Genomic DNA, 9,959 nt, shown 5'->3' on the forward strand with positions numbered 1-9,959 from the left:
AGTGGATCTAGCCCCTACCCATCAATTCCCATCCTTCCCACCACGAAACCCACCTGGGCTGTTTGCCCTGGACCACCCCGGGCACCCGCACCTCCCCCCCCCCGGGGCCCCCCCCCCCAATCAGCCCAACTTTACCACCATTTTGGCCATAACTCCCAACTCCCAAGTCTGTTTTCGTGTCCTTTAGCTCATTTGGAAGCTCTTGACATCTCCCATCCACTTATATCATTACCACCACCTTTAGCCTCCATAAAAAACTCATCATAAAAGCACCCACCTTCCGCATTTGACCGATTTTCAGTTGCGGTTTCCGTTTCCTAATGTGTTTTGGCTACTTAGGAATGTGGGACATTGACATCACCGCCATTCATCATCGCCTCGGAGTCATCTTCGCCAAAGATCTTCACCATTGACACCGCTAACCGTAAGAAAGGATGGTAACCTTGACGACACTAATACGTCTCCAACGTATCTATAATTTATGAAGTATTCATGCCATGTTTACAACAATTTTATATGGTTTTGGTATGATTTGCATGGAACTAACCCGGACTGACGCTGTTTTCAGCAGAACTACCGTGGTGTTGTTTTTTGTGCAGAAATGAAAGTTCTCCAAATGAGCTGAAACTTTTTGACGATATTTTTGGAACAAAAGAGACCCCCGAAGCTTCTGTTGGAAATATGCCCTAGAGGCAATAATAAAATGGTTATTATTATATTTCCTTGTTTATGATAATTGTCTATTGTTCATGCTATAATTGTATTATCTGGAAATCGTGATACATGTGTGAATACATAGACCACAACATGTCCCTAGTGAGCCTCTAGTTGACTAGCTCGTTGATCAACAGATGGTAATGGTTTCCTGACTATGGACATTGGATGTCATTGATAACGGGATCACATCATTAAGGGAAAGATGTGATGGACAAGACCCAATCCTAAGCATAGCACAAGATCGTGTAGTTCATCTGCTAGAGCTTTTCTAATGTCAAGTATCTTTTCCTTAGACCATGAGATTGTGCAACTCCCGGATACTGTAGGAATACTTTGGGTGTGCCAAACGTCACAACGTAACTGGGTGGCTATAAAGGTGCACTATGGGTATCTCCAAAAGTGTCTGTTAGGTTGGCACGAATCGAGACTGGGATTTGTCACTCCGTATGACGGAGAGGTATCTCTGGGCCCACTCGGTAAGACATCATCGTAATGAGCTCAATGTGACTAAAGGGTTGGTCATGGGATGATGTGTTACGGAACGAGTAAAGTGACTTGCCAGTAACAAGATTGAACGAGGTATTGGGATACCGATGATCGAATCTCGGGCAAGTAACGTATCGATTGACAAAGAGAATTGTATACGGGATTGCTTGAATCCTCGACATCGTGGTTCATCCGATGAGATCATCGTGGAACATGTGGGAGCCAACATGGGTATCCAGATCCCGCTGTTGGTTATTGGCCGGAGAGTGGTTCCCGAACCCGTAGGGTCTACACACTTAAGGTTCGATGACGCTAGGGTTATTAGGAAGATTTGTATGTGATTACCGAATGTTGTTCGGAGTCCCGGATGAGATCCCGGACATCACGAGGAGTTCCGGAATAGTACGGAGGTGAATATTTATATATGGGAAGTCATCATACGGTCACCGGAAATATTCGGGGGTATGTCGGTATTGTACCGGGACCACCGGAGGGGTTCCGGGGGTCCACCTGCCCCGGAGGGCCTTATGGGCTGTAGGTGGAAGGGAACCATCCCCTAGTGGGCTGGGCGCCATCCCACCCTAGGGCTCATGCGCCTAGGGTCTGGGGGAACCCTAAAGGGGGGCGCCACCCTTGCTTGGGGGGGCAAGCCCCCTCCCCCTTGGCCGCCGCCCCTCCCTCTAGATCTCATCTAGAGGGGCCGACCCCCTTTCCCCTTGTCCCTATAAATAGAGGGGCGAGGGGAGGGCTGCAACACCACATCCAAGGCGCAGCCCCTCCCCTCCCCAACACCTCTCCTCCTCCGCGTGAGCTTGGCGAAGCCCCGCCGGAGAACTGCCACTCCATCACCACCACGCCGTCGTGCTGCTGTTGGAGCCTTCTTCCTCAACCTCTCCCTCCTCCTTGCTGGATCAAGGCGCGGGAGACGTCACCGGGCTGCACGTGTGTTGAACGCGGAGGCGCCGTTGTTTGATGCTTAGATCGGATTCGACCGCGATCTGAATCGCTACGTGTACGACTCCTCCAACCGCGTTCTTGCAATGCTTCCGACTCGCGATCTTCAAGGGTATGAAGATGAACTACCTTCTCTCTCGTTGCTAGTTACTCCATAGATTGATCTTGGTGATGCGTAGAATTTTTTTTTTAATTTCTGCAACGATCCCCAACAGTGGCATCATGAGCTAGGTCTATGCGTAGTTTCTATGCACGAGTAGAACACAAGTTGTTGTGGGCGTCAATTTTGTCAATTTACTTGCCGTTATTAGTCTTATCTTGATTCGACAGCATCGTGGGATGAAGCGGCCCGGACCGACCTTACACGTACGCTTATGTGAGACTGGTTCCACCGACTGACATGCACTAGTTGCATAAGGTGGCTAGCGGGTGTCTGTCTCTCCCACTTTAGTCAGATTGGATTCGATGAAAAGGGTCCTTATGAAGGGTAAATATAAATTGGCATATCACGTTGTGGCTTTGGCGTAGGTAAGAAACATTCTTGCTAGAAACCTATAGCAACCACGTAAAAACTTGCAACAACAATTAGAGGACGTCTAACTTGTTCTTGCAGCATATGCCGTGTGATGTGATATGGTCAAAAGGATGTGATGAATGATATATGTGATGTATGAGATTGATCATGTTCTTGTAATAGGAATCACGACTTGCATGCCGATGAGTATGAAAACCGGCAGGAGCCATAGGAGTTGTCTTAATTTATTTATGACCTGCGTGTCAACATAAACGTCATGTAATTACTTTACTTTATCGCTAACCGTTAGCCATAGTAGTAGAAGTAATAGTTGACGAGACAACTTCATGAAGACACGATGATGGAGATCATGATGATGGAGGTCATGGTGTCATGACGGTGACAATGATGATCATGGCGCCCCGAAGATGGAGATCAAAAGGAGAAAAATGATATTGGCCATATCATGTCATTATTTGATTGCATGTGATGTTTATCATGTTTTACATCTTATTTGCTTAGAACGACGGTAGCATAAATATGATGATCCCTCGCAATAATTTCAAGAAAATCTTCCCCCTAACTGTGCACCGTTGCTAAGGTCCGTTGTTTCGAAGCACCACGTGATGATCAGGTGTGATAGGTTCTAACGTTCGCATACAACGGGTGTAAGCCAGATTTACACACGCAATACACTTAGGTTGACTTGACGAGCCTAGCATCTACAGACATGGCCTCGGAACACGGAAGACCGAAAGGTCGAACATGAGTCGTATAGAAGATACGTTCAACATGAAGATGTTCACCGATGATGACTAGTCTGTCTCACGTGATGATCGGACACGGCCTAGTTGACTCGGATCATGTATCACTTAAATGACTAGAGGGATGTCTATCTGAGTGGGAGTTCATTAAATAATTTGATTAGATGAACTTAATTATCATGAACATAGTCTAAAATTCTTTGCAATATGTCTTGTAGATCAAATGGCCCACGCTAATGTTGCCCTCAACTTCAATGCGTTCCTAGAGAAAACCAAGCTGAAAGATGATGGCAGCAACTACACGGACTGGGTCCATAACCTGAGGATTATCCTCATAGCTTTCAGGAAAGCATATGTCCTTGATGCACCGCTAGGTGAAGCACCTGTTTTCCCAGCAGAACAAGACGTTATGAACGCCTGGCAGACGCGCGGTGATGATTACTCCCTGGTTCAGTGCGGCATGCTTTACAGCTTAGAACCGGGGCTCCAAAAGCGTTTTGAGAAACACAGAGCATATGAGATGTTCCAAGAGCTAAAATGGTTTTCCAAGCTCATGCCCGGGTAGAGAGATATGAAGTCTCCGACAAGTTCTATAGTTGTAAGATGGAGGAGAATAGTTCCGTCAGCGAGCACATACTCAAAATGTCTGGGTTGCACAACCGCTTGTCTCAGCTAGGAGTTAACCTCCCGGATGATGCGGTCATTGACAGAATCCTTCAGTCGCTCCCACCTAGCTACAAGAGCTTTGTGATGAACTTCAATATGCAGGGGATGGAAAAAACCATTCTTGAGGTATATTCAATGCTGAAATCAGTGGAGATGGAAATCAAAAAGGAACATCAAGTGTTGATGGTGAATAAAACCACTAAGTTCAAGAAAGGAAAGGGTAAAAAGAACTTCAAGAAGGACGGCAAGGGAGTTGCCGCGCCCGGTAAGCAAGCTGCTAGGAAGAAGACAAAGAATGGACCCGAGCCTGAGACTGAGTGCTTTTATTGCAAGGGAAATGGTCACTGGAAGCGAAACTGCCCCAAGTACTTAGCGGATAAGAAGGCCGGCAATGTCAAAGGTATATGTGATATACATGTTATTGATGTGTACCTAACCAGCGCTCGTAGTACCTCCTGGGTATTTGATACCGGTGCGGTTGCTCATATTTATAACTCAAAACAGGAGCTGCGGAATAAACGGAGACTGGTGAAGGACGAGGTGACGATGCGCGTCGGGAATGGTTCCAAGGTCGATGTGATCGCCGTTGGCACGCTACCTCTACATTTACCTACGGGATTAGTTTTAAACCTCAATAATTGTTATTTAGTACCAGCTTTGAGCATGAACATTGTATCTGGATCTCGTTTAATGCGAGATGGCTACTCATTTAAATATGAGAATAATGGTTGTTCTATTTATATGAGAGACATGTTTTATGGTCATGCCCCGCTGGTCAATGGTTTATTCTTATTTAATCTCGAACGTGATGTTACACATATTCATATTGTGAATGCCAAAAGATGTCAGGTTGATAATGATAGTCCCACATACTTGTGGCACTGCCGCCTTGGTCACATTGGTGTCAAACACATGAAGAAACTCCATGCATATGGTCTTGGAGTCTCTTGATTATGAATCATTTGACACGTGCGAACCATGCCTCATGGGCAAAATGACCAAGACTCCGTTCTCCGGAATAATGGAGCGAGCAACCAACTTATTGGAAATCATACATACTGATGTGTGCGGTCCAATGAGTGTTGAGGCTCGCGGAGGCTATCATTATGTTCTCACCCTCACTGATGACTTGAGTAGATATGGGTATGTCTACTTAATGAAACACAAGTCTGAGACCTTTGAAAAGTTCAAGGAATTTCAGAGTGAGGTTGAGAATCAACGTGACAGGAAAATCAAGTTCTTACGATCAGATCATGGGGGAGAATATTTGAGTCACGAATTTGGCACGCACTTAAGGAAATGCGGAATTGTTTCACAACTCACGCACACCTCAGCGTAATGGTGTGTCCGAACGTCGTAATCGCACTCTATTGGATATGGTACGATCTATGGTGTCTCTTACTGATCTACCGCTGTCATTTTGGGGTTATGCTATAGAGACTGCTGCATTCACTTTAAATAGGGCTCCGTCAAAATCCGTTGAGACGACACCATATGAATTGTGGTTTGGTAAGAAACCTAAGCTGTCGTTTCTGAAAGTTTGGGGATGCGATGCTTATGTCAAGAAACTTCAACCTGAAAAGCTCGAACCCAAATCGGAAAAATGCGTCTTCATAGGATACCCTAAGGAAACTATTGGGTATACCTTCTACCTTAGATCCGAAGGCAAGATCTTTGTTGCCAAGAATGGATCCTTTCTAGAGAAATAGTTTCTCTCAAAAGAAGTAAGTGGGAGGAAAGAAGAACTTGATGAAGTATTGCCTCTTGAACTGGAGAGTGGCGCAGCTCAAGAAAATGTTTCTGAGGTGCCTGCACCGACTAGAGAGGAAGTTAATGATGATGATCATGAAACTTCAGATCAAGTTGCTACTAAACTTCGTAGGTCCACAAGGACACGTTCCGCACCAGAGTGGTATGGCAACCCTGTCCTAGAAATCATGTTGTTAGACAATGGTGAACCTTGGAACTATGAAGAAGCAATGGCGGGCCTAGATTCTGACAAATGGCTGGAAGCCATGAAATCCGAGATAGGATCCATGTATGAAAACGAAGTATGGACTTTGACTGACTTGCCTGATGATCGGCGAGCCATAGAAAATAAATGGATCTTTAAGAAGAAGACAGACGCGGATGGTAATGTGACCATCTATAAGGCTCGGCTTGTCGCTGAAGATTATCAACAAGTTCAAGGGGTTGACTACGATGAGACTTTCTCACCCGTAGCAAAGCCGAAGTCCGTCCGAATCATGTTAGCAATTGCCGCATTCTATGATTATGAGATATGGAAAATGGACATCAAAACGGCATTCCTTAATGGTTTCCTTAAGGAAGAATTGTATATGATGTAGCCAGAAGGTTTTGTCGATCCTAAGAATGCTGACAAGGTGTGCAAGCTCCAACGCTCAATCTATGGGCTAGTGCAAGCATCTCGGAGTTGGAACATTCAATTTGATGAGATGATCAAAGCGTTTGGGTTTACGCGGACTTATGGAGAAGCCTGTGTTTACAAGAAAGTGAGTGGGAGCTCTGTAGCATTTCTCATATTATATGTGGATGACATACTATTGATGGGAAATGATATAGAATTCTTGGAAAGCATAAAAGGCCTACTTGAACAAGTGTGTTTCAATGAAGGATCTTGGAGAAGCTGCTTATATATTAGGCATCAAGATCTATAGAGATAGATCGAGACACCTCATTGGTCTTTCACAAAGTACGTACCTTGACAAGATATTGAAGAAGTTCAATATGGATCAGTCCAAGAAGGGGTTCTTGCCTGTATTGCAAGGTATGAGATTGAGCACGGCTCAATGCCCGACCACGGCAGAAGATAGAGAAACGATGAGTGTCGTCCCCTATGCCTCGGCCATAGGGTCTATTATGTATGCCATGCTGTGTACCAGACCTGATGTAAACCTTGCCGTAAGTTTGGTAGGAAGGTACCAAAGTAATCCCGGCATGGAACACTGGACAACGGTCAAGAATATCCTGAAGTACCTGAAAAGGACTAAGGATATGTTTCTCGTTTATGGAGGTGACAAAGAGCTCGTCGTAAAGGGTTACGTCGATGCTAGCTTCGACACAGATCTGGATGACTCCAAGTCACAAACCGGATACATGTATATTTTGAATGGTGGGGCAGTCAGCTGGTGTAGTTGCAAGCAAAGCGTCGTGGCGGGATCTACATGTGAAGCGGAGTACATGACAGCCTCGGAGGCAGCACAAGAAGCAATCTGGATGAAGGAGTTCATTACCGACCTAGGAGTTATTCCCAATGCGTCGGGCCCGATGACTCTCTTCTGTGACAACACTGGAGCTATTGCCCTTGCCAAGGAGCCCAGGTTTCACAGGAAGACCAGGCATATCAAGCATCACTTCAACTCCATTTGTGAAAATGTTCAAAATGGAGACATAGATATTTATAAAGTGCATACGGACCTGAATGTCACAGATCCATTGACTAAACCTCTTCCTCGAGCAAAACATGATCAACACCAGAACTCTATGGGTGTTCGATTCATCACAATGTAACTAGATTATTGACTCTAGTGCAAGTGGGAGACTGTTGGAAATATGCCCTAGAGGCAATAATAAAATGGTTATTATTATATTTCCTTGTTCATGATAATTGTCTATTGTTCATGCTATAATTGTATTATCCGGAAATCGTGATACATGTGTGAATACATAGACCACAACATGTCCCTAGTGAGCCTCTAGTTGACTAGCTCGTTGATCAACAGATGGTCATGGTTTCCTGACCATGGACATTGGATGTCATTAATAACGGGATCACATCATTAAGAGAAAGATGTGATGGACAAGACCCAATCCTAATCATAGCACAAGATCGTGTAGTTCGTCTGCTAGAGCTTTTCTAATGTCAAGTATCTTTTCCTTAGACCATGAGATTGTGCAACTCCCGGATACTGTAGGAATACTTTGGGTGTGCCAAACGTCACAACGTAACTGGGTGGCTATAAAGGTGCACTACGGGTATCTCCGAAAGTGTGTGTTGGGTTGGCACGAATCGAGACTGGGATTTGTCACTCCGTATGACAGAGAGGTATCTCTGGGCCCACTCGGTAAGACATCATCGTAATGAGCTCAATGTGACTAAAGGGTTGGTCATGGGATGATGTGTTACGGAACGAGTAAAGTGACTTGCCGGTAACGAGATTGAACGAGGTATTGGGATACCGACGATCGAATCTCGGGCAAGTAACGTACCGATTGACAAAGGGAATTGTATACAGGATTGCTTGAACCCTCGACATCGTGGTTCATCCGATGAGATCATCGTGGAACATGTGGGAGCCAACATGGGTATCCAGATCCCGCTGTTGGTTATTGGCCGGAGAGTTGTCTCGGTCATGTCTGCATGGTTCCCGAACCCGTAGGGTCTACACACTTAAGGTTCGATGACGCTAGGGTTATTAGGAAGATTTGTATGTGATTACCGAATGTTGTTCGGAGTCCCGGATGAGATCCTGGACGTCACGAGGAGTTCCGGAATAGTCCGGAGGTGAAGATTTATATATGGGAAGTCATCATACGGTCACCGGAAATATTCGGGGGTATGCCGGTATTGTACCGGGACCACCGGAGGGGTTCCGGGGGTCCACCGGGAGGGTCCACCTGCCCCGGAGGGCCTTATGGGCTGTAGGTGGAAGGGAACCAGTCCCTAGTGGGCTGGGCGCCATCCCACCCTAGGGCCCATGCACCTAGGGTTTGGGGGAACCCTAAAGGGGGGCGCCACCCTTGCTTGGGGGGGGGGGGGCAAGCCCCCTCCCCCTTGGCCGCCGCCCCCCTCTAAATCTCATCTAGAGGGGCCGACCCCCTTTCCTCTTGTCCCTTTAAATAGAGGGGCGAGGGCAGGGCTGCAACACCACATCCAAGGCGCATCCCCTCCCCTCCCCAACACCTCTCCTCCTCCGCGTGAGCTTGGCGAAGCCCTGCCGGAGAACTGCCACTCCATCACCACCACGCCGTCGTGCTGCTGTTGGAGCCTTCTTCCTCAACCTCTCCCTCCTCCTTGCTGGATCAAGGCGCGGGAGACGTCACCGGGCTGCACATGTGTTGAACGCGGAGGCGCCATTATTCGGTGCTTAGATCGGATTCGGCCGCGATCTGAATCGCTACGTGTACAACTCCTCCAACCGCGTTCTTGCAACGCTTCCGACTCACGATCTTCAAGGATATGAAGATGCACTCCCTTCTCTCTTGTTGCTAGTTACTCCATAGATTGATCTTGGTGATGCGTAGAAATTTTTTAATTTCTGCAACGATCCCCAATAGCTTCGTGGGAGGGCCAGAAGAGCTACGAGGAGGGCACAACCCACCAGGGCGCGCCTGGTGGGCCTGGCTTGCCCTGGTGGGTTGTGCTCACCTCGAGGCCCATCTTCGCGTGAAACCGACGCCAAAAAATCATATAAATAGAGAAACCATCAGAAATAACCCTAGATCAGAAGTTCCACCACAGCAAGGCTCTGTAGACACCGAAAACCAATCTAGACCCCATTCCGGCACCCTGCCATAGGGGGGAATCATTATCGGTGGCCATCTTCATCATCCTGGCGGCCACTACGAAGAGGACGGAGTAGTTCACCGTCGGGGCCGAGGGTTTGTACAAGTAGCTATGTGTTTAATCTCTCTCTTTCTCTCTCTCTCTCTCTCGTGTTCTTGAGATGTCACGATCTTGATGTATCGCGGGCCTTGTTAATATAGTCGGATCATATGGTGTTTCCCCTCTCTATCTTATGATGAATTGAGTTTTCCCTTTGAGATTTCGTTTTATCGGATTGAATACTTTTATGGATTTGAGAGCACTTGATATATGTCTTGCATATGAATACTCG

This window comes from Triticum urartu, chromosome 5 (assembly GCF_003073215.2).
Source record: "Triticum urartu cultivar G1812 chromosome 5, Tu2.1, whole genome shotgun sequence".
NCBI lineage: Eukaryota > Viridiplantae > Streptophyta > Magnoliopsida > Poales > Poaceae > Triticum > Triticum urartu.